The 25764-nt window shown below is 42.1% G+C and overlaps 1 non-coding gene across 1 annotated transcript; it reads left to right on the top strand.

Annotated features, from left to right (window-relative positions):
* Window positions 1-6641: 6641 nt before the first annotated feature.
* On the top strand, window positions 6642-6782 carry LOC128591842 (U4 spliceosomal RNA). The gene has a single exon (XR_008381677.1). It is a non-coding gene; the product is annotated as a U4 spliceosomal RNA (small nuclear RNA).
* Window positions 6783-25764: the final 18982 nt, after the last annotated feature.

Here is a 25764-nt window from a genome sequence, read left to right as displayed (position 1 = left end):
TAAGCCCAGGAGTTGGAGGTTGCTGTGAGCTGTGTGACGCCACGGCACTCTACCGAGGGCGGTACAGTGAGACTCTGTCTCTACAAAAAAAAAAAAAAAAAAAAAAATATATATATATATATATATTTTTTTATTCAGACTATTAATCTTTGGATTATCTAATTTACTTATCTTAGCAGTTTACCTAGGTTTTAGATATTTTTCAGTTAACCATTTTTAGACCCTGTTTAAAAAAAATATATATATATTTTAATTACTGCTTTTAAACTTATAAATTTGCCAAGAAAAACAAACCTAAGTTTTTTTTGTTTTTTTTTTGGCCAGGGCTGGGTTTGAACCCACCACCTCCATATGGGGCTGGCGCCCTACTCAGTTGAGCCATCGGCACCACCCAAACCTAAGTATTTTAAATAGCATTTTTTTTTTTTTTGAGACAGAGTCTCAAGCTGTCGCCCTGGGTAGAGTGCTGTGGCGTCGCAGGTCACAGCAACCTCAAACTTTTGGGCTTAAGTGATTCTCCTGCTTCAGCCTCCCAAGTAGCTGGGACTATAGGTGCCCACCACAATGCCCAGCTATTTTGTTTGTTGCAGCTGTCATTGTTGTTTTAGCTGGCTGGGGCAGGTTTAAACCTGCCAGCCTTGGTGTATGTGGCTGGTACCCTATCCACTGAGCTATGGGCACTGCCAGGCATTTTAAACAATGTAACATCATTATAATAATTCAAGGATCCATTCAAAGGCCATTTTTTTCTTGAGTCAAGATGATAGATACATCGGCCTGGCCATGTTACAGTAAAGTTTTATTGATTTTTAGTTTTTTAGTTACGGATGGGTACCCATACTGAGACATCAGATGGAACACGCTCCAGTGGGCTGTCATTTGGGATTGAGGCCTGAGCCCCCATAAGACACAGATACAGAAACACCAAATTACCCAAGAACAAAACCAGAACTGACGAAAACTTCCGTTCTCAGCACGCAACCTGAATAAAGCAGGTGGACCTCAGTGACTAGCGATGGCGACTGCATAGTGCAGGGCCCCAAGTCTCCGGGAAGAAATCGCCCAGAAGCGCTGCTCGGAGCATTGGAGCTCTGCACCTCCCACTCACCTGCCCAGGCGCCGCTAGACTTCTGCAGCAGCACTTAAACAGCCCTTGCTGGCTTGGCCCCTGTGGCTCAAGAGGCTAAGGCACCAGCCACATACACCTGAGCTGGCGGGTTCCAATCCAGCCTGGTCCCGCCAAACAACAATGATGGCTGCAACCAAAAAATAGCCAGGCCTTGTGGCAGGCGCCTGTAGTCCCAGCTACTTGGGAGGAGGAGGCAGGAGACTCGCTTGAGCCCAGGAGTTGGAGGTTGCTGTGAGCTGTGATGCCACAGTACTCTATCCAGGACGACAGCTTGAGCCTCTGCCTCAAAACAAAATAAAACAAAACAATAAAACAGCGCTTGCTGGAGGAGTCTAGCAGTCCCTTCTTGGGGGCCAGAAATGTTACTGGAGGAAGAAGGTCTGGCCACCTCAGCCAATACACAGAGATGGGGATATTTCCACCAAACTTTGTCAGAAGGCCAGGATTATGGAGAACAGTGAGAGCAGCCTTTCCCAAGACTGTTCCGAGCTTCCATTTCCAATACTACAGTTTTATACATTTGAGTTCAAAGTGAAGACCTTTTTTTTTTTGTAGAGTCGCCCTCCTTAGAGTGCCGTTGCGTCACACAGCGCATAGCAACCTCCAACTCCTGGGCTTAGGTGATTCTCTTGCCTCAGCCTTCTGAGTAGCTGGGACGACAGGCACCTGCCACAATGCCCGGCTATTTTTTTGTTGCAGTTTTGCAGGGGCCGAGTTTGATCCCGCCACCCTCAGTATATGGGCCAGCGCCCTACCCACTGAGCCACAGGCACCACCTTAAAGTGAAGACTTTTTTGACCCTTATCTTAAACAATACGGGGAAGGATCCAAGACCCATAGTAAATAGTCTATAATTTTTTTTTTTTTTTGAGACAGTCTCAAGCTGTCACCTTGGGTAGAGTGCCATAGCATCACAGCTCACAGCAAACTCCAATTCCTGAGCTCAAGCGATTCTCCTGCCTCCGCCTCCCAAGGAGCTGGGACTACAGGCGCCCACCACAACACCTGGCTATTTTTCGGTTGTAGTTGTCATTGTTGTTTGGCAGGCCCAGGCTGGATTTGAACCCGCCAGCTCTGGTGTATGCGGTGGCACCTTAGCCGCTTGAGCTGCAGGTGCTGAGCCGGTCTATAATCTTTTATAAGCATATTACACAGGGCTTTATACTCTCAGGCCTCTGTTTATCTGCCCTATCTTATCTCCTGCCGCCATCCTACCTCCTGCTGAGCCACTTGCAGCTCTAGATTTCCAGGCTGTTCATTGTACCTGCTGTGTCATCTCCCTGGAATACAGTGCCCCACCTTCTTTCCCTGCCAACCCCCAGGCGCTCAAGGATCCATTTGAATGCATTTCCTTTACAAGCCTTCCTTGAGGGAGTTTCTCTTCCCACCTCCACGGAGACTGGGTCAGGTGCTCTGGCACCACCACAGGAGGATCTTTCACTGTGATTAATGTGCAACCATGGGTGAGCCTTCTGCACTGCCGTATCCCTGCCCTTAGTGGAGTGCCTAGCATAAGGTAGACACTCTGTAAATATTTGTGTACAAATGAATGAGTGATGTTTTGGCCTCTGTACCAGACAATGGAGCTCTGAGCTGTGTACCAGGAGGTCTATGAGCATAGAAAGAACACAGGCTTTGCATCCCAGCTGGGCCACTTTCTGGATAACCTTAGGCAAATGCCTCTGAACTTCTTCGTCATTTTCTAATCTGTAAAACATCCCTCAGCATTGTTGTAACATCCTTATTTAAAACTTGGTGTCTGTCAAATGGAAGGAGTGCGCTAACATTTTTGTTTTTGACCCTCTTCTCTTTTGCAGTATCTCAGTTTCACTCTTTGTTTAATTCAATCCAAACTGTCTTCTTCCTTCTTTCACCCTTAGAACTGCTTCCTTCCTGTGCATCAGACCATCTTCCCACAACTCATCTACATAGCCACCTTCTTCTTTTCTTTCATTTCTTCCAAGAGCCAATTCCTGTACCTCATTGCTGAAGCAGACACCACTAATGGTTTTTGCAGAAACCATGGCGTCAGACACTGCATCAGATCCATAAGTTACCGCACATCCATGTGAGCAAAAGGATAGAGTTTGAATTCCCAGGTGGGAAATGGTAAGTATAATTGCTGAAGTGGATACCATTAATGGTTTTTGCAGAAATTGTACTGTCAAATCCTTTATCACACAAACCCTTGAACTCCCAAAAGCAACCAAGATAATAAATTATGGTGTACAGAAGTCCTTAGCCAGATCTTTCGAGTTAAAACACAATCTCATGTAATTACTTGATTGGGACAAAGCAAAAGCTAAATAACAAATCATTTTCACTCAAATACTCTTTAAAAACTAATTTAGGACTTCAATCCTAGATAGATTAATAATTAACTAACTAAACCTTCCAGTACTCACTGAGTGCCTTCTGTGTACCAGGCATTGTGAATGGTTGAGGGATAAGAACAGTTTGAAATAGGAAACAATTTAGCACAGTAGTTAACAGCATGGGCTCTGGATCCTGTGTGTCCAAACTCAAATCCAGGCCCCATCATTAGTTAAGGTCCTTGAGTGACCTTGATCAATTAACTGCTGATTTCTCACTTGTCCGTGAATTGAAGATAATGTTAATGTCTTTCTGATAAGATTGTAAGGAATAAATGAATTAACAGCTACTCAGTGTTAATTCTTCACTATTATTGTGAGAACATGGAGGCGGGGCATCCAGCCCAGGCGTGGAGACTAAGAAGGGCTCCCGGAGAAAATGATGACCAGACTGAGGCTGAAAGCAGAAGTACAAGTGAAAGAAAGAGTACAGGAGAGTAGGAACAATGTGTACAAAGCCCCCTCAACAGAAACTGTTCAATTGGGAGTTGCTGAGAGAGAGAGAGAGAAAGAGAGACAGAGAGAAAAGTACCCGAGGGCAGCAGAGAGGTGGGAAAGCTAAGCAGCTGTGCCGTGTCCCACTTGGCCCCTCTGGGTACACCCTCCTCCATCTGCTCTTTGCTCTGGCTCCTAAGCACTTTTTCAGTGGTTCCCTTGGTCACTGGCTTCCAGTTGTATCTGTTCAGTGAGGAGCCCTGAAAGGCCATCAGAAGGAAGGAGGGAGTGAGAGTGGGACATGACTCTCCTCGTCCCTTCTACAGGTGCCAGGAGCCTCAGATCTTTTCAAGCAGCACTCCACACCAAAAAGTCTTCCTCAGGCATGGTGAGGAAATAATCCCAGCCCAGGAAAATGCCTAGGGAAGGAAGGAGGTCACCAAGCCTGACAGTCTTTGGATCCCTAGATATGTCTAACACTCACTTTATATTTCTGTCTCTATCCTGAGTATCACCCCCTTTTTTCCCTTAAAATGCCGTGTGAGAAAATGGTTTTAATTTCAACTTTTCCTTTCTGTATTATAGCCTCCTATTTATTGGGGCAGATGTTTTCATGGCATAACTATTTCAGGGAAGTGGCGTCCACCTTATGCTGCAATATAAACCTCTATGTTACAAATGCCTTATGAGCGGCTCTGGAAATGTTATCTGCAGGATGCTCTCACTCCAGGGATTACTTAGGACAAACACTTTGGTGTAATATGCTCACAATCTTTTACCTGTGACATGAAGATTAATAATTATGCATAGACCAAGCATGATGGCTCACCTCTGTAATTCTAGCACTTCAGGAGTCTGAGACAGGAGGATTGCTTGAGCCCATGAGTTTGAGATCAGTCTGGGCAACAAAGAAAGAACCTGTCTCTGCAAAAATTATTATTTTTTTAAATTAGCTGGGCATGGTGGTGCACCTGTATTCCCAACTACTTGGAAGGCTGAGTCTAGGAGTTTGAGGTTGCAGTAAGCTATAATCATGCCATCGCATTCTATTCTGAGCAACAGAGTGAAAAACTGTCTCAAAAAGAGCAACAACAACAAATATATATACATATACATACATATGTATATAGTGTGCTACCCAATTCCTTTATTATTTTATAAATCAGAGATTATGCAGTGATATGAATATTATTAATTCTTAGGCAGTGATTCTAAAGAGCTCTTTCTACTGCACCTAGAAAGACCTATTTGCCTAGTCTTTTTCTTTTCATTATATAGGTTTTATGTATTTATTTATTTATTTATTTGAGACAGAGCCTCAAGCTGTCACCCTGGGTAGAGTGCTGTGGCAACACAGCTCACAGCAACCTCCAGCTCCTGGACTCAAGCGATTCTTCTGTCCCCGCCTCCCAAGTAGCTAGGGCTACAGGCGTCTGCTATAATGCCCGGCTAATTTTTGGTTGCAACCGTCATTGTTGTTTGGCGGGCCCCTGTCTGGATTCAAACCTGCCAGCTCAGGTGTACGTGGCTGGCGCCCTAGCTGCTTGAGCCACAGGCCCCGAGCTCATTGTACAGATTTTAATCCTGCATGTAGGTTTCTTCTTTGTGGAGCTGTAGTGTAAAGAGTTGTCTCTTTTTTCACTTCCAGGAGAATCTATCAAGTGTCTGGTTCCCAGCACTTCTCCAGTGTGACCTTGGCCCTCAGAAAGAATAGGTCAGGCACTACAGCTGTTCCTGATTCCAGCCCTGCAGAGCTATCACCTATAACTAACTTCCTCCCTTGCCACAGGCAACTGCAGTCAGCCAGGGAGGAGAGCTGCTGACACTCCCAGCCTGGGCTTCGAGGGACACTCAGCCTCATAGTTACCAGGAGTGAAGTGGTCAGATAGAGATCATAAAAGTGGGCTCTTAATTGGGTGCTGTGGCTCATGCCTATAATCCCAGTGCTTTGGGGAGCCAAGAAGGGACACTTTGAGGCCTGAAGTTTGAGACCAGACTGGGCAACAATGCAAGACCTCGTGTTTACAAAAAATTTAAAAAGTAGCCAGGTATGTTAGTGTGCACCCAGATCCTCAGGAGGTTGAGGTGGGAGAAGCAGTATAGTAGCCCTGGTCTCTGGAGGAGGAATGTATTCTCCCTGGGCTCTTGACTTTTCACTTCCATCCCCGGTACATAATGAGGCTTTCTGGATATCGGAAAGCCTGCCTTCATTATCTATTTATATTCATTCTGTTATTTTTTTCCTGACCTGAATTATTACTTGATTGTTAAAGCTAATTCTTTGCCTAATTCATCTCAGCATCTTTGAAAATGTGGTCTAGGGACGAAAGACAACAGAGTCACTTTGGATGTTTATTATAAAAAACCACATCCCTCACCCCAGTACCCAAATACAAACACACTTACCTAGATATTAATACGAAATGTTAACAAACCAAATTATATTAAAAGAATAATATACATACACCAAGGGATTTATTCCAGGTATGCAAAGTAGGTTCAACATTAGAAAATCAATCAATGTAACCATTATATCAGCTAAAGAAGAAAGCTAAAGAAGAAAAAGTATGTGATCAGATCAATTAACAAAGAAAAAAAATTTGATGAAATTCAACATGTATTCATGATAAAAACTTTCAATATACTAAGAATAGAGGGGAAGTTGCTCAACCTCGTAAAGAGCATCTACAATAAAACCTATAGCTAGCTTTGCACAGTGGCAGTATCATAGCCAATGAAGTTTATCCAAGGCATGATTATTGCTAGTTGAAAACTTTTCCCAATACCCCGCCATGAAGACTTGCACTATAGTCGGCACTGGCAATTTTTGACAGCCCCTATGGAGACTGAATAGAAAAATAAAATAAAATAAAAAATAAAAAACCCTATAGCTAACATTATACTAAATAGTGAAAGACTGAGTGGATTCTTCCTAAGACTAAGAACAAAACAAGATTTCTGGTCTCCTATTCAACATAGTACTGGAAGCTCTAGCCAGTGCAGTAAAGCAAAAAAAGAAAAAGAAAAAAGGAAATAAAAGGCAATCATATTGGAAAGGAAAAATGAAACTATCCCTATTTGCATGATTATTTACATACAAAATACCAAGGAATTTTTTAAAAGACTTCTTAGAATTAATAAGTGAATTCATGAAAGTCTTGGGATATAAGAAAAACATATAAAATCAATTGCATTTCTACATAATAGCAAGAAAACACATGGACACTGAAATTAAAAATCAAATACCATTTACAATTATTCAAAAACACATGACATTCTTAGGTAAAAATGTAACAAAACATATACAGGACTCGCATACCGAAAATTACAAAATACGTGGCGGTGCCAATGGTTCAGTGAGTCGGGCGCAGGCCCCATATACCGAGAGTGGTGGGTTCAAACCCAGCCCCGGCCAAAGTGCAACAAAAAATAAAATAGCCGAGCGTTGTAGTGGGTGCCTGTAGTCCCAGCTACTCGGGAGGCTGAGGCAAGAGAATTGCCTAAGCCCAAGAGCTGGAGGTTGCTATGAGCTGTGATGCCACAGCACTCTACCAAGGGCGACAAAGTGAAACTCTGTCTCTAAAAAAAGAAAAAAAAAAAGAAAGAAAATTATAAAATACTGATGAAAGAATTTAAAGAAGATCTAAATGGAGAATCATAACGTGTTCAAGGCTTGGACAACTCGACACAGTTACTATGTCAATTCTCCCCAAATTAATATTCAAGACTAATCCAATTCCATTTAAAATCCCAGAAAGATTTTTATAAGTACAGATAAAATTTTTCTGAAATGTATAAGGAAAGGCAAAGCAATTAGACTAGTTCAAAAGCTTAACTATTGTAAGAGATATTAGTCTACTCAATTTTGAGACATTATATAGCTAGAGTAATTAGGACTGCATGGGAATTAGTGGTAGACCCATACATCAATGGAACAGAATAGAGAACACAGAAATAGACCCACATAAGTATGTGCAACCAATTTTTGACAGAGGTGCAGAGCAATTCAATGGAGGAAAGGTAGCTTTTGAAAAAAATGGTGCTGAAGCAAATGACATCCACAGACTAAAAAAGTCAACCTCAACCTCACACTTTATATAAAAATTAGCTCAAACTAGATCTCAGACTTATACATAAAGTATAGAACTATAAAACTTAAAAAGAGAGAGAGAGAAATTCTTCAGGATTTAGGTTTAGGCAAGGAGTTTTTAGATTTGACATCAAAAACACAATCCATCAAAGGAAAAAAAAGTAGGTAAATGGAAACTTATAAAAAGGTACAGCTTTTGATCTGTGAAAGCTCTTCCAGTTAAGAGGATGACAAGATAAACTACAAACTAGGAGAAAATATTTGCAAAACTAACATAATGAAAAAACTAGTTTTGTTTTCTTTTTTTTAAGACAGAGTCTCACTTCGTTGCCCTCAGTAGAATGCTGTGGCTTCATAGCTCACAGCAACCTCAAACTCTTGGGCTCAAGAGATTCTCTTGCCTCAGCCTCCCAAGTAGCAGGGTCTACAGGTGCCTACCACAATGCCTGGCTATTTTTTAGAGAGGGGTTCTCACACTTGCTCAGGCTGGTCTCAAACCTGTGAGCTCAGGCAATCCACCCACCTTGGCCTCCCAGAGTGCTAGGATTACAGACGTGGGCCACCATGCCCAGCCTGAAAAATGAGTATTAAGAATATAGAAAGAACTCTCAAAACTTAGCAGTAGAAATTAAGCAAAACAATTAGAAAATTAGCAAAAGACATAAAGAGACATTTCTCTGAGGAATATATGCAGATAGTAGATAAGCACACGAAAAGATATTTAAGAACTACTGAAATGCAAATTATAACCACAACCAAGTATGACTGTGCACATACCAGTATGAGTAAAATCCAAAATACTAACAACACCAAATGCTGCAAGGATGTGGAGAAACCCAGTGATTTATATATTGCTGATGGAGAACATAAAATGGTATAAGTATGATGGAAATGGCTTGGTAGTGTCTTTAAAAACTAAACAAGGGATGGCACCTGTGGCTCAAAGGAGTAGGGTGCCAGCCCAATATGCCAGAGGTGGCAGGTTCAAACCCAGCTCTGGCCAAAAACTGCAAATAAATAAATAAATAAATAATTAAAAATAAAAACTAAATGTGCGACCACCATACCAACCAGCAATTGCCCTCCTAGATATTTATCTTATGAAAGAAAAATTACATTCACCCAAAACCTACATGCAAGTGTTTATAGTCACTTTATTCAAAACTGCCCCAAATTACAAACAACCCAAATTCTTTTAAAGGGTGAATGATTAAACAAACTGTGGTACATTCGCACCATATAACACTACTCAGTAACAAAATGGGATAAACTGCTTATACACACAACTTGAATGAGTCTCCAGAGAATTACGCTGAGTGAAAAAAGGCAATTCCAAATGGTTACAGAATATATGATTCTATTTATATAAATTTTTGAAATGACCAATCAGAGAAACAAAGCTGTGGCAGCCAGCGGCTACGGACCAGGTCAGGAGCTGGGGAAGTAAGCATGGCTACTTCAGGGTCCAAGGGAAACTTTCCCACCACCCTCAAAGGGTCACTGAAAAATCAACTCACAAAAGGCAGATTAAATAAGCAGTTTATCCCATTTTGTTACTGAGTAGTGTTATATGGTGTGAATGTACCACAGTTTGTTTAATCATTCACCCTTCAAAAGAATTTGGGTTGTTTGTAATTGGATTAATTGGAGAAAAACCACACACATTTTATTGACATGTATAATGGGGTTTAGAAGGATATATCATGGTGGAAAATAGGTCATGAGAGTGGAAAAAGAGTAATTCTATTGAGGGTTACCAGGGAGAATGAACGAATCAAGGAACAGAGATTAATTTGTATATTGTCTTGTGAAAGGGCCTGTTCAAGTGTGGTTACATTATTTGTCTTACAGGGAGGCAGAGAAAAAAACAATGGTTCCTCTTGGTGAGTCTGGATCTTCAACCTCATCCTGTGCCTTGGGAGAGACATGGCAGGAGGTCGCAGGAAGTTGGGGAGAAGGTTAAAAAGACCTTGAGCCTTCTTCAGTTCTTCAAGTGAAAGCATCATGATTTGGGGTATCAGTTTCTGTCCCCAAGACAACAAAAGGGCAACATGAGAGAGCCTCATGGTGACGGAAACATTCTGTTCTGTACCTTGACTGTGTCAATGTCTTGGTTCTGATATTGTCCTATAGTTCTGCAAGATGCTACCATTACCATGAAGTGAGTAAAAGGAATATGAGATCTTTCTGCATTCTTTCTTACAATTGCACGTGAATCTACAATTATCTTAAAATAAAAGTTCAGTTTAATAATGAAAAATGTTATTTGATATTAACAGTTTTTCATTATTGGTATCATTGACCACTATTGATCATTAGTTAGTTTGGATTTACCCATTATGTCCTTACTAAACTCATTTTGCTAATTCTTATTTATTTATTTTTTTTTGAGATGTCTCACTCTGTCACCTTTCATAGAAAGCTGTGGCATCTTAGCTCACAGCAACCTCAAACTCTTGGGTTCGAGTGACCCTCTTGCCTCAGCCTCTCAAGTAGCTGGAACTATGGTGCCCACCATAACACCTGGCTATTTTTTTTTAGAGACAGAGTCTTGCTCTGGCTCAGGCTGGTCTTGAACCTGTGAGCTCAGACAATCCATCTGCCTTGGCCTCCCAAATGTTGGGATTACAGAAGTGAGCCACCATGCCCGGTCCTCATTTTGCTAATAAAAACACACACACTTTATATAATCTTACTCTGTGAGTCTGATGTAGTGCCTGGAAATCTATATTTCTAACAGTCACCTATGATAATTCTGATGCATACACACCAAACCACTGCTTTAGGTGAAATCTGGAGTCTTTCCTCATCATTCTAAATTAAGATATCAAGGCCACCTGATATCAAGGCCACCTACCACCTATCTGTCAGTGGTAGAATAAAGCAGTCCTTCAGTTTTGCTGTTCAGGCACCTTCCAAGGAAGTCTGGCTTCTCCTGTCTCATAGGACAAGCAGAGCCTCTGCCTGCTTCAACTTTCCTCACCATTTCAGGCTGTGCCTGAAACCCTTTTAGTTCACATGGAAGAAAAAACATGGAATTTGGAGTCTTTGGGTCGAAATGTAGACCTTTCAGAAAGTACAAATGAGCTGAATTTTAAAATAAAACTCATAACCTTACACTTCCTGACTCTGTAAATGTTAAAGAATGAGAAGAAAGTTCCCAGTTAAAAGAAACCATCCAGGGGTGGCGCCTGTGGCTCAAAGGAGTAGAGCGCTGGCCCCATATGCCAGAGGTGGTGGGTTCAAACCCAGCCCTGGCCAAAAACTGCAAAAAAAAAGAAAAGAAACCATCCAAAATAGCCGGGCATTGTGGCAGGTGCCTGAAGGGGACTGGGAGACTGAGGCAAGAGAATCGCTTGAGCCCAAGAGTTTGAAGTTGCTGTGAGCAGTGATGCCATAGCACTCTACTGACGGTGACAAAGTGAGACTCTGTCTCAAAAAAAAACAACCAGATTCGGCGCCTGTAGCTCAGCAGCTAGGGCACCAGCTACTAACACGGGAGCAGGCCTGCCAAACAACAATGACAACTACAACCAAAAAAAAAAAAAAAAAAAAAAAATAGCTGGGCATTGTGGTGGGTGCCTGTAGTCCCAGCTACTTGGGAGGCTGAGGCAAGAGGATCACCTAACCCCAAGAGTTTGAGGTTACTGTGAGCCGTGACACCACAGCACTCTACTGAGGGCAACATAATGAGATTCTGTCTCCAAACAAACAAACAAAACTTCCACATTAGTACAGTGGTGAGAAAAACAAAACAAAACAAAACAAACCATCAAAACTAAGGCTATCTGGATTCCATGAACTTACACATCCTCGTCTTGGGGTAAAGATCCACAGCTAGGCTAAGGGTTACCATTTCCTTTTAAAATCTTTTTACAGCAGGGATTTAAAATAGACACACAAGTTACCTCTGACACCAAATAAAAAGAATGAAAACCTGTGGTGGACAGCTGCTTGCTTCCCAAAATGTCTCAGAACCATCACAGCTGCCACTTCGCTGAAATCTGAGGAATTAAATTCAAGAGAGAGGCTGGGTGTAGCGTCTTATGCCTGTAATCCTAGCACTCTGGGAGGCCGAGGCAGGTGGATTGCCTGAGCTCACGGGTTCAAGACAAGCCTGAGCGAAAGCCAGACCCCGTCTCTGAAAATAGCGGGCGTTGTGGTGGGTGCCTGTAGTCCCAGCTACTCGGGAGGCTGAGGCAAGAGGATCGCTTGAGCCCAAGAGTTTGAGATTGCTATGTGTTATGACACCACGGCACTCTACCCAGGGTGACAAAGTGAGACTCTGTCTCAGAAAAAAAAAAAAAAAGAAAGAAAGAAAAAGAAAATTCCCCCAATCAAATATCTAGTTACTTAGTTTTAAGAGGCTAACTTCTAAGTAAACACCATTCATTTACCCCTCCACAGGTATAAGCCAGAAGACCTGGGCTAATACAACGGAGTGTCGTTAAGAAGGAACAAGAAGGGTGGCACCTGTGGCTCAGTATTTGGGAATACTGAGGGTGGGGGGTTCGAACCCGTCCTGGCCAAACTGCAACAAAAAATAGCTGAGCATTGTGGCGGGCACCTGTAGTCCCAGCTACTCTGGAGGCTGAGGCAAGAGAATCGCCTAAGCCCAAGAGCTGGAGGTTGATGTGAGCTGTGATGCTACGGCACTGGGCTGACTGAGGGTGACAGAGTGAGACTCTGTCTCTAACAAAAAAAAAGGAATAAGAAACAAATTTTGGATTTCTTTTCTGTGGTCACTTTGTCCTCATATCAAAATTGAGTACATAGGATTCATGCTTCTCCATTCTTGTGATGCTTTACTAAGAATAATATGTTTCACTTCCATCCAGGTTAATACGAAGGATGTAAAGTCTCCATTTTTTTAAATAGCTGAATAGTATTCCATGATGTACATATACCACAGCTTATTAATCCATTCCTGGGCTGGTGGGCATTTAGGCTGTTTCCACATTTTGGCGATTGTAAATTGAGCTGCGATAAACAGTCTAGTACAAGTGTCCTTATGATAAAAGGTCTGTGGTCACTTTGTACCAGAGAGATACTACTACAAAATTTTAGGTAGTGTTTTTGTCTGTCACTTAGATGTTTCCTCCACTTTTTGTTTGGAAGTCACAAAACCAAGCCAAACCAAAATAAAAACAGAAAAATAAAATAAAACAAAAAGCAAATAACTTAATTCATTTGTTTTGCCCTGTTGGCCATGACCCTCTGATTAGAGCAGCATAAATGAAGAGATGGAATAAATGTGGAGTGAGGCTTACCTCGTGGAACTGTGGGGAAGTCAGTAAGTTTGGAGGTTCAGTACAGAATTTAATAAAGATTCAGGAACAATTTGTGTGGAAAGGTCCAACAAAGCATTGGCTCTTAACTCTTTTTTTTTTTTTTTAGAGACAGAGTCTCACTTTATCACCCTCGGTAGAGTGCTAGTGCGTCATAGCTCACAGCAACATCCAGCTCCTGGGCTTAGGCGATTCTCCTGCCTCAGCCTCCTGAGCAGCTGGGACCACAGGTGCCCACCACAACGCCTGGATATTTTTTGTTGCAGTTTGGACTTGGCCAGGGCTGGGTTTGAACCCACCACCCTCGTATATGGGGCTGATGCCCTATTCACTGAACCACAGGCGCCGCCCCTGGCTCTTGACTCTTTATTCAACAAGTATTTAGTACGAGTCTAGCGCTGCAGTCCTTGGCTGAGTGTAGACATGGGCTATCTCCTCACAGAATTTGTTGTCAAGTGAAGGAGACGGATGATTAACAAATGATGGCAGGACGGATTATTTTGCTCTGACAACAATAATTACTATGAAAGCAATCTGTACAGTGTGATCTGAGATAGTGTAACAGAGGTCCTCGCTCCAACGCCTTCCTTGGCCTCCAGACCTTTAGAATGTACCGTTCCTGTTAGTCTCCAACTTGTGCAGCTCTTGCTTTTTACCCCTTATGTCAGTCTTGTCTGTTCCCATCCTCTTCTCCAGAGTCCCAGTGAATCACCAGCCCTGTGTCACTTTCATGTGTCCACAATTTGGGAAAATCAATCATCTTTCTATGCACAGCATCCTACCCTGCACATAGCTAATTAGAAGAATTATGGTTATGGATGGTCCCAGACAAGATTTCTATTGATCCTGGGCATTCCCAAAGTGAATTTGCCTTGTCCATACAATGTAGTGTGAGAGGCCTCCATTCAATGGAGGTATTCCATGGCCCAGCTCCTCCAAGATCCCTCTCTGCTATCTTCAGCAGCAATGGAAATGCCCCACAGAGAGGATTCCTCAAATGAAATGCTAATAGTCAGATCTGGGTTCTGCTGTACCCTCAGGGGTTGAAAGTGTTATCACTGCTTAGACAAAATCTTGACTGAAATAAGACAATGCCCATAAACTGCAAAAGGTCTTGGTTCTTACATTAGTTTTTCCTATTTCATTTTAGGTTATGCTGAGAAGACCTGCTGTGACCACGGGTTTTGTGATCGTGGACATCACTCTATGGAGGAAGGAGAACAGGGAATGAGAGGCATCAACAAAGTTGGGTATGATCCGTTTGTTCATGCGTTTCAGCATTTGTTCACTGCTTCTATGTACCTTGTCTGGACGATATGCTAAAGAGAGGTCAAGAGCAGAAAACTCTAGTTTCAATTTCTAGGCAGTAGGTTAGATTGAGTTTATGTACATACAATAATACTGCTGGAGAAAAAGATAGTCTAACAAAAATTTTTACTATATAGTTATATTTGAAAGCAAGCAAGGGAAATCCCCAGGTGTCAGAGTCACAAAAGAGGAGTTGAAGCCAAACCTCTCATAAGAATATGAATAAATAAATATAAGTCCCAGAAGCCAAAGACTGAGGTACTAGTGCTTTCATGGTGTTGAGAGGTGAGGCTTTGGGCTTCCTGAAAAAAAGCAAAGAAATGGAAGGATACTGAGCCCTCTCCAGGGAAATGTCGGTGACATCATTTATCTACCAAAGGAAAGCCACATCCATCAGCAATCAGAACCCCGAACACATGCCACGGCCTTGGGTGCTGCAAGTTCATACTTCTCCATGGAAGAAGGAGTGCCAAACCAAAAGATGAACCTGCGAACTTTGACAGAAACAACAAAACCCCTAGAGGTCCATAAAAGGCATAACTAAACTATCTTGTAGATACATCTCCTATGTTAAAGGATCCCAAGATAATGTTCAGGTCCGGTGATTCACTAGGAGAAATATAGTACTTGTGACTATGATTTATTATACCTAAAGGATATAGTGCTCATGGCTATGCTTTATTACAGAATACAAAATATGTAAAACATAAGCAAAGATGCATGGCTGAAGTTTGGAGGGTCCTCTGCTAGTGGAGTTACACATAACGCATTTAATTCTCCCAGCAAGGAGCTGTAACAATATGTATATGTGAAATGTAGCAGCAAAATTCATTTATCAACCCATTGCTTAGGGTTTTTACTGGGGACTTGGTTGTGGCTTATATAGGTGCAGAGGTATGCAGATGTCCTCTACCAAACTCATACCAAGATCCATGACTCCCAGGAGGACAGTATGTATCCAAAGGAAAAACATGTGTTTTTTTTTTTTGTATCCACTTTATTGAGATATAATCCATATACCGTACAATTCACCCACTTAAGCGCACAATTCACTGGTTGTTAGCATATTCACCGATTTGTGCAATCATCACCACAATCCATGAACATTTTCATCACTCCAGAAGGAAACCCCGTACCTATTCATTCCTCCCCATTTCCCCTCCCTTGCCCCATGGAAATCGCTAATCTCCTTACTCCATCTCTGTGGATTTGCCCATTCTGTTAATTTTACACAAATGGAATCATACCATATGTGACCTCCACAATAAAAATAATTAAGGAAGGAAAAAACCCACATAGTTTTCATAAACGATTAAATGCTATTCCTATTGGTTCTGAGAATAGTGGGAGCCCTCTTGAAATCTAAGTTCCTGGACACCAGCCAACGCCCAAACTTGCAAGCAGGCCTGCCTGAGGATAGCAGCCTCAGGCCTGCTGTTTTAACTGTTTTTTGCACACCTCCAACAACAAGGGCGTGAGAGCACAACCCAATGAATGTGTCACATCAGAGTTAAAAATTGACAAACCTCTTTGCCCTTGAGGAGGTAGAGCACAACTCCTCCCTTGTTAAATGTGAGTTATATGGAGTGATGTGATCCCTCTTCCAAAGAGAGGAACTTTACAGTGGAGAATCCTGACAGACACTACCCCCCTCCAGGTGGTTGAGATAACATCAACAGTGACAAGTCATGCCACTGGTACGTACCTTGGTAGAATGTGATACGAATGGCATTTAAATTCTGTGATCTTTCTACCAAAACACAATACTCCAATCTGTTTGTGAGAAAAGTATCAGACAAATGCCAGTAAAGAAACAACCTACAAAACAACCGATCAATACTCCTTAAAATTGTTAAGAACAAAAATAAGAGAAGTTTGGCAAACTGTCACAGCCATAAGGAAAGGAGACATGACAACTAGATGGAATATGGGATGGCGCCCGTAGCTCAGTGGGTAGGGCACCGGCCACATACACCTAGGCTGGTGGGTTCAAACCAAGCCCGGGCCTGCTAAAACAATAACAGCTGCAACAACAACGTTAACAACAACAACAACAAAAATAGCCGGGAGTTGTGGCGGGCGCCTGTAGTCCCAGCTGCTTGGGAGGCTGAGGCATGAGAATCACTTAAGCCTAAGAGTCTGAGGTTGCTGTGAGCTGTGACACCATGGCCCTCTACCCAGGGCGACAGTTTGAGACTCTGTCTCAAAAAATAAATAAATAAAAAATAAATAAACAAATGGAATATGGGATCCTGGACTGGGATATTTGGTAGAAACTAAGGCAATCTGAATAAAGTATGAACTTTTGTTTGATTATGATGGATTAATACTTGTCGATCAATTGTGAAAAATGTGCCATACTAAAGAAAGGTGTTCATAATAAGAGAAATTGAGTATGGAGTATATGGGAATTATATGGGTTTCTTTTTTGAGATAGCCTCAAGCTGTCACCCTGGGTAGAGCGCTGTAGCGCCACAGCTCACAGCAACCTCCAACTCCTGGGCTCAAGCGAACCTCCTGCCTCTGCCTCCCAAGTAGCTGGGACCACAGGTGCTCGCCACAACGCCTGGCTATTTTTTGGTTGCAGCCGTCATTGTTGTTTGGTAGGCCAGGGCTGAATTCAAACTTGCCAGCTCAGATGTATATGGCTGGCGCCTTAGCCACTTGAACCACAGGCATTGAGCCAGGAATTCTATATATTATTTTTGTAAATTTTCTGTAAATCTAAACCTTTTCAAAAAATAAACTTTTAATATATATTTTTTAATATATATATACATTTTTGAGACAGAGTCTCAAGCTGTCACCCTGGGTAGAGTGCTGTGGTGTCACAGCTCACAGCAACCTCAAACTCTTAGGCTTAAGTGATTCTCTTGCCTCAGACTCCCAAGTAGCTGGGACTACAGGCACCTGCCACAGTGCCTGACTATTTTTTTGGTTGTAGTTGTCATTGTTCTTTGGCAGGCCCAGGCTGGACTCGAACACGCCAACTCTGGTGTATGTGGCTGGCACCCCAGCCACTTCAGCTACAGGCGCTGAGCCTATATTTTTATTTTTAATATTTTATATATACATTATAAATGCTCATACTACTTCAGTAATTTATTACAGATCTCTTGAGGATATGGGCCTCCATGAGGGAGGATTGGTAGTTTAAACAAATGTGAGTTTTCTGGTGATAACACAATTAGAGTGAATGGTTTTCTCCTTTTTTCTTGATGACTACCATCTGTGTATGGCATATTAACAACCTCCTATTTTGGAAGAATCACCTGTCTGCAGTAGGTATTGATAGTTGATGTACTAGAGACTATAGAACTGAGAGGATTCTTAGAGAAGACCTGGAGGAACTTTCTTCCCTTCCTACCAGACTTGATAGACCCAGGGTTATCTCCTGTGCCCGGATACCTCTTGTAGCCCAAAGGCTTGAAATGAGCACCACTACGTACCAGTGGGTACCACTGGGCAGTGTACTGTAAACATCAACTCTCCCCACATCCTGCTGCTCCTTGCCAGCAATTGGCTCAGGAACCCATGTACCAGACGTATGTCAATCATCCGAGGTCATTCCCCTGCTAAATGCTGAGGGATAGGTATTTATCCTAAAGTATCCACTCAGAATGAAAAGGAGGACTCCTATTTCTGGTGTGCAGCCATCTTGCATCCATAATCGTACTCAAGAATAAGGAAGATTGGGTGGCGCCTGTGGCTCAGTGAGTAGGGCGCCAGCCTCATGTACCAAGGGTGGCAGGTTTGGACCTGGCCCGGGCCAAACTGCAACAACAACAATAACAAAAATAGCCAGGCGTTGTGGCAGGCACCTATAGTCCCAGCTACTCGGGAGGCTGAGGCAAGAGAATCGCCTAAGCCCAAGAGCTGGAGGTTGCTGTGAGATGTGACACAGCACTCCCACTGAGGGCAACAAAGTAAGGCTCTGTCTCTAAAAAAAAAAAAAAAAGGAATAAGGAAGATTGGACAACACAGACCTCAGAAAAACGGAACTGAAGCCTGATTGTATCTTCACCTGGACCCTGTCCCAGGGAAGGGGTTTTCTGTTGAATTAAGTTTTATGTTACTTTCTTAATATCACATCTTAATACTTCCCACAGTAGCAACTAAAGAAGCTTATGTTCCTCCTTCTAGCCTCTGGAACCATGGACGGATGCTCTCAGCTTTATCAATCAGATGCCACTACTCAGTATTTATGAATCTCCAGGAAGTGACCTAAAGAAGCAGAGACAGGCCTGAAGACATCCAAAGGAGCAGGGGGGAGTCCGGCACTGGCAGCAGAGGTGATGAATGTCAATGGTGGTGCCATCTGCCCATCTCCCTTCCACTGAGCCTCTTGGTTCCTAGATATTTTCTAACTCTAGTAATAAAGCCTTCCCAGAAATTCCATTAGGTACATGATATCTTTCTAGGAAATTCCTTTTCTGCCTAATTTATGCAAAATCTATTTCTGTTGCTTACAACCAAGAATCTTGAACTATATAAAGAACAATCTGAAAATGGTTTTAAAATAACATAAGGCCTCTATAGCCTTGAGATTTTGGCATCTGGTGGGGGAAACAGTCACATAGGGACCTAACTATATATAATGTGAAAAGTGTGATAATAAATACATCTTCAAAATACAAACCCAATGGGAGGAGGCTTTTTCCTCTTGGAGTGAAAGCAGGGAGTCAGGTCAGGCCCCACAAGGATGTAACTTGAACTGAGTCTGTAAGGAGCCATAAAATATCATCAGACAAAGGGGTGAGGAAACGGACTGACATTTAAAAGGAAAAGCATTTAAAAACTGTATGCCAGGAGAGAGCTGGGGCTGAGAATAAAGTAATTTGGGGTCTGAGCACAATTAGATATAAGGTTGAGGAGAAAATATGGAGAATGTCTGAAGAGGGATTTGGAAAATAGAGCTGGATAAGTAGGTAGAACTAAGTTTTAAAAACCCCAAGTTGACATTCCAGAGTTTGAAAATTATTCTTGTGTGAATTTTGTCAGACTTAAAAATAAGGCATATTAGAACTTCAGCTGTGTGAGCTGGAAGAAGAGGAAGTCATGGGATGGGAAATGGATTGAGCTGAAGATGGATAATCCAGCCCCAAAGCTAGTCACTAACAACAGGACAAAAAGAAATAAAGTCTTTTAGGTTTAAAGAATGTTTATTTAGGTAAAGAGAAGAAAGGAAACAAAGAACATATGGGGAAAGTAGAAAACAAATAGCAAGATGACTGATTTTTTATTTATTTATTTATTTTGAGACAGAGTCTTACTTGTTGCCCTGGGTAGAGTGCTGTGGCGGCATAGCTCACAGCAACTTCAAACTCTTAGGCTCAAGTGAGTCCCTTGCCTCAGCCTCGGGACACAATGCCCAGCTATTTTTAGTGAGGGGGTCTTGCTCTTACTCATGCTGATCTCGAACCCTCAAGCTCAAGCAATGCACTCACCTCAGCCTCCCAGAGTGCTAGGGTTACAGGCGTGAGCCATCACACCCGGCAAAGATGACTGATTTAACTCTATCAGTAATCACAGCTGGAAATGCTTGAACAGCCTAATTAAAAGGCAGAGATGATAAAATATAAATATTGGCTTGTCAATTGTGCTATGGACTGAATTGTGTCCCCATCCTCCTAAATTCATGTATTGAAGCCCTAGCCCTCAATGTGACTATATATAAAGATACTTAAGGTTAAATGAGGTCATAAAGGTGGTTATCTTAACCTGATAGGTGTGAGACCTTATTAAAAAGAGGAGGAAAAGTCTCTCTCTCCCTCCTCCTTACCTCCCACTCCACACTCTGACGAAGGTGGCCAACCAAAAAGAGAGCCCTCACCAGAAGCTAAACCAGAAAGAATTGTGAGAAATAATTTTTGTTGTTGAAGCCACTCAATCGATGGTATTTTGTTATCCAGCACAAGCAGACTAAGATAAATTATAGAAAAAATATACTACACTAATACAAGATGTTAATGACAGGGAAAACTGGGCTGGGAGAGGATGAGGGGGAACCCTTTGCACTTTCCACTGAACTTTTCTGTAAACTTTAAAATGCTCAAAAGTATAAAGTCCTGGCAGTGCCCGTAGCTCAGTGGGTACGGCACCAGCCACGTGCAACAGGGCTGGTGGGTTCAAACCCAGCCCCAGCCTGCTAAAAACTAAAAAAGTAGCCGGCATTCTGGTGGGCACCTGTAGTCCCAGCTACTTGGGAGCCAGGCAAGAGAACTGCCTAAGCCCAGGAATTGGAGGTTGCTGTGAGTTGTGACGCCATAGCACTCTACCAAGGGCAACAAAATGAGAATAAATAAATGAATAAAAACCTCCAATTCTTGGGCTTAAGCGATTCTCTTGCCTCAGCCTCCCAAGTAGCTGGGACCACAGGTACCCCAACACAACACCCGACTATTTTTTGTTGTTGTTGTTGTTGTAGTTGTAATTGTTGTTTGGCGGGCCCAGGCTGGATTCAAACCTGCCAGCTCTGGTGTATGTGGCTGGTGCCCTAGCTGCTTGAACTACAGGCACCGAGCCCAGCTATTTTTTTTGTTGTTATTGCAGTTGTCATTGGGTTTTTGTTTGTTTGTTTTTGCAGTTTTTGACCGGGGCTGGGTTTGAACCTGCCACCTCCAGCATATGGGGCCTGCGCCCTACTCCTATGAGCCACAGGCGCTGCCCCAGTTGTCATTGTTTTAGCTGGCCTGGGCCAGGTTCAAACCTGCTAGCCTCAGTGTATATGGTCGGCACCCTACACACTGAGCTATGGGCACCGTGATAGTCTCCATCTTTTTTAATGGCTGAATGGTATCCCATGGTGTACATATACCACAGCTTGTTAATCCATTCCTGGGTTGGTGGCATTTAGGTTGTTTCTACATTTTGGCAATTGTAAATTAAGCTGTGATAAACAGTCTTGTGCAAATGTCCTTATATTAAAATGATTATTTTTCTTCTGGGTAGATGCCTATTTAATGGGATTGCAGGATCAAATGGGAGGTCTAATTTGAGTTCTTTGAAGATTCTCCATACTTCCTTCCAAAGAGGTTGTATTAGTTTGCAGTTCCACCAGCAGTGTAAAAGTGTTCCCTTCTCTCCACATCCAGGCCAGCATCTGCAGCTTTGAGACTTTGCAATGTGGGACGTTGTTAGGTCATACATATCTCAGGGTGATTTTTATTTGTATTTCTCTGACCCTCAGGGACAATAAGCATTTTTTCAAATAACTATTAGCCATTTGTCTGTCTTCATCAGTGAAGACAGTGATATACAGGATTGTTGGGTCTTTTCTTGTTGATCAATTTGAATTGTCTATAGATTTTAGTTATCAATCCTTTGTCAGATTGATACCCTACAAATATCTTTTCCCATTCTGAAGGTTGTCTTTTTGCTTTGCCTATTGTGTCCATAGCTGTGCAGAAACTTTTCAGCTTTATTAAGTCCCATTTGTTAATTTTTGTTGTTGTTGCAATGGCTACTGAAGTTTTTGTCATAAAATTCTTCCCCAGTCCAACATCATTAAGTGTTGTCCCCACACTTTCTTCTAAGATTTTTATTGTTTCATGTCTTAGATTTAGATCTTTTATCCATCAGGAGTCAATTTTTGTAAGTGGTGAAATGTGTGGATGGAATTTCAGTCTTTTACACGTGATTATCCAGTTCTATCAGCACCATTTATTGAATGGGGATTCTTTTCTCCACTGTCTGCTTTTATTAGGTTTATGAAAGATCCTAAGATGGCAAGTACAGACTGGTTTCATCTCTTGGATTTTTTTTTTTTTCGAGACAGTTTCACTTTGTCACCCTGGAGTAACAGCTCACAGGAACCTTGAACCTTGCTCAAGCAATGCCCTTGCCTCAGCCTCCCAAGTAGCTGGGACTACAGGCACCCACCACAACACCTGGCTATTTTTAGAGATGAGGTCTCGCTCTGGCTCAGGCTAGTCTCCAACCTGTGAGCTCAGACAATCCTCCTGCTTTGGCCTCCCAAAGTGCTAGGAATACTGGGGTGAACCACCATGCCCAGTCCCTCTTGGTTTTCTATTCCATTCCATATGTCTGTGTCTCTATTTTTATGCCAATACCCACTGTTTTGATTACTGTGGACATGTAATATAGCCTGAAGTCTCATAGGGTGATACCTCTAGCTTTGTTTTTATGACTAAGAATAGCCTTGGCTATACGGGGATTTTTTTGTACTGTACAAAATGAACTATTTTTTTTCCAGTTCTTCCAAATATGATGTTGATATCTTAATAGGGATTGCATTCAATCTGTAGATTGCTTTGGGTGGAATAGATATTTTGACAATGTTGGTTCCTCCTAACCAAGAGCATGATATGTTCTTTCATTTGTTAATTTTTTCTGCAATTTCTTTTCTTGGAGTTTTATAATTCTCTTTGTAAAGATCCTTCACCTCTTTTATTGGGTATATTCCTAAGTATTTCATTTTCTGCGAAGCTACTGTGAAGGGAATTGTGTCCTTGATTTGCTTCTCAACTTCACTGTTATTGGCGTATACAAAGGCCACTGATTTGTGGATGTTGATTTTATACCCTGAGACGTTACTGATTTCCTGATCATTTCCAGGAGTTTGGTGGTTGAGTCTGTGGGGGTTTCTAAATATAAGATCATATCATCAGCAAAGAGTGAGAGTTTAACCTCCTCTCCCCCCATTTGGATATCCTTTATATCCTTCTCTTGCCTGACTGCATTGGCTAGAACTCCTAGCACAGTGTTGAATAATAGTGGACGTCCTTGTCTGGTTCCAGTTCCAAGTGGAAAAGCTTTCAGTTTTACCCAGTTCAGTATGATGTTAGCTGTGGGTTTGCCATCGATGGCTTCAATCAGCTTAAGAAATGTGCCACTTGGCTGAATGCAGTGGCTCATGCCTGTAATCCTAGCACTCAGGAGGCCAAGGCGGGTGGATTGCCTGAGCTCACAGGTTCAAGACCAGCCTGAGCCAGAGCAAGGACTCATATCTAAAAACAGCCAGGTGTTGTGGTGGGTGCCTGTAGTCCCAAGTAACTGGGAGGCTGTGGCAAGAGAATTTCTTAAGCCCAAGAGTTCAAGGTTGCTCTGAGCTGTGATACCATGGCATTCTACCAAGGGTGACAAAATGAGACTCTGTCTAAAAAAAAAAAGTGCCACCTATGCCTATTTTCTTAAGTGTTCTTGTTAGAAAAGATGCTAAATTTTTGTCAAATGCTTTTTCTGCGTCTATCGAAACAATCCTTTGGTCTTTGTTTTTGTTTCTATTGGTATTGTATATTATTACATTAATGAATTTATGTATGTAAAACCAGCCTTGCATTTTTTGGATGAAGCTTACTTGATCATGATGTATAATTTTTTTAAATGTGTAGCCTCAATCTATTAGCTAAGATTTTATGGAGTATTTTTGTATTGATATTCATTAGTAAAATTGGTCTGTAGTTCTTTTTATTTGGACCCTTTTCTGGTTTTGGAATCAAGGTGATGTTTGCTTCATAGAATGTGTTGGGCAAGGCTCCTTCCTTCTCAATGTTTTAGAATAGGTTCTGCAGTATAGGTACAAGCTCATCTTTGAGGGTATGATAGAATTCTGATGTGAAGCCATCTGGTCCTGAGCTTTTTTTGGTTAGAAACTTTTTTATTGTTTCTGCAATCTGAGTGCTTGATATTGATCTGTTCAAGAAATCTATTTCTTCCTGGTTAAGTCTAGGGAGATGGTGTGAATCCGTGTATTGGTCCATTTTCTCCACATTGTCAAACTTCTGGGCATAGAATTTCAGTACTAGTCAGAAATAATCTCTTGTATCTTTTTTTTTTTTTTTTTTTGTAGAGACAGAGTTTTACTTTATTGCCCTTGGTAGAGTGCCGTGGCATCACACAGCTCACAGAAACCTCCAACTTCTGGGCTTAGGCGATTCTCCTGCCTCAGCCTCCCGAGTAGCTGGGACTACAGGCACCCGCCACAACGCCCGGCTATTTTTTTTTTTTGGTTGCAGTTTGGCCGGGGCTGGGTTTGAACCCGCCACCCTCGGCATATGGGGCCGGTGCCCTACTCACTGAGCCACAGGTGCCGCCCAATCTCTTGTATCTTTAAGATACAAAAGATTTTCATTTCTGATTGAGGTTATTAAAGATTTTCCTTTTAGTCAGACATGGTGGCTTAGCACTCGAGGAGACTGAGGTGGGTAGATTGCCTGAGCTCACAAGTTCGAGACCAGCCTGAGCCAGAGTGAGACCCCATCTCCAAAAATGGCCAGGCATTGTGGTGGGCTTCTGTAGTCCCAGCTACTTGGGAGGCTGAGGCAAAAGAATCACTTGAGTTTCAGGTTGCTGTGAGCTATGATGCCATGGCACTCTACCAAGGGTGACAAAGTAAGACTCTGTCTCAAAATAAAAAATACATAAATAAAAATAGAAAAATTAGCTGGGCATTGTTGTAGGTGCCTGTAGTTCCAGCTGCTTATAAGGCTGAGGCAGGATCACTTGGGCCCAGGAGTTTGAGGCTGCTGTGAGCTACACTGAGGCCATGATACTTTAGCTTGGGCAACATAGTAAGACTCTGTCTCAAAACAAAAAAAAAGAAAGAAAGAATTTGGCAAACAGAAAAGTAAAAGATTTTACTTTTCTATTTCTGGCTAATCTGGCCAATGGTTTACTAATTTCATTTATCTTTTTGAAGAACCAAGTTTTACTTTCATTAATTTTATTAAGTGATTCTTTTATTTTCAATTTCATTTATCTCTGATTTAATTGTAGTACTTTCTTTTCTTCTACTAGGTTTGGGATTGGGTTTCTCTTCCTTTTCCATTTCTTTAAGATGATTCATTAGATTGTTTTGTGTGTGCATATGTGTGTGTGTGTGTGAGAGAGACAGAGAGAGAGAGAGAGACAGACTCTCACTATGTTGCCCTCGGTAGAGTGCCATGGTGTCGCACAGCTCACAGCAACCTCAAACTCCTGGGCTTAAGCAATTCTCTTGCCTCAGCCTCCCAAGTAGCTGGGCCTACAGGTACCTGCCACAATGCCCAGCTATTTTTTGGTTGTAGTTATCATTGTTGTTTGGCAGGCCTGGGTCGGTTTGAACCTGCCAGCTCCGGTGTATATGGCTGGCACCATAACCACTGTGCTACAGTGCAGAGCCTCATTAGATGGTTGATGTGT

Source organism: Nycticebus coucang, chromosome 1, assembly GCF_027406575.1.
Source record: "Nycticebus coucang isolate mNycCou1 chromosome 1, mNycCou1.pri, whole genome shotgun sequence".
Lineage (NCBI taxonomy): Eukaryota > Metazoa > Chordata > Mammalia > Primates > Lorisidae > Nycticebus > Nycticebus coucang.
Note: the sequence above shows the minus strand (reverse complement) of the source record. Positions and strands in the feature narration are given on the sequence as shown.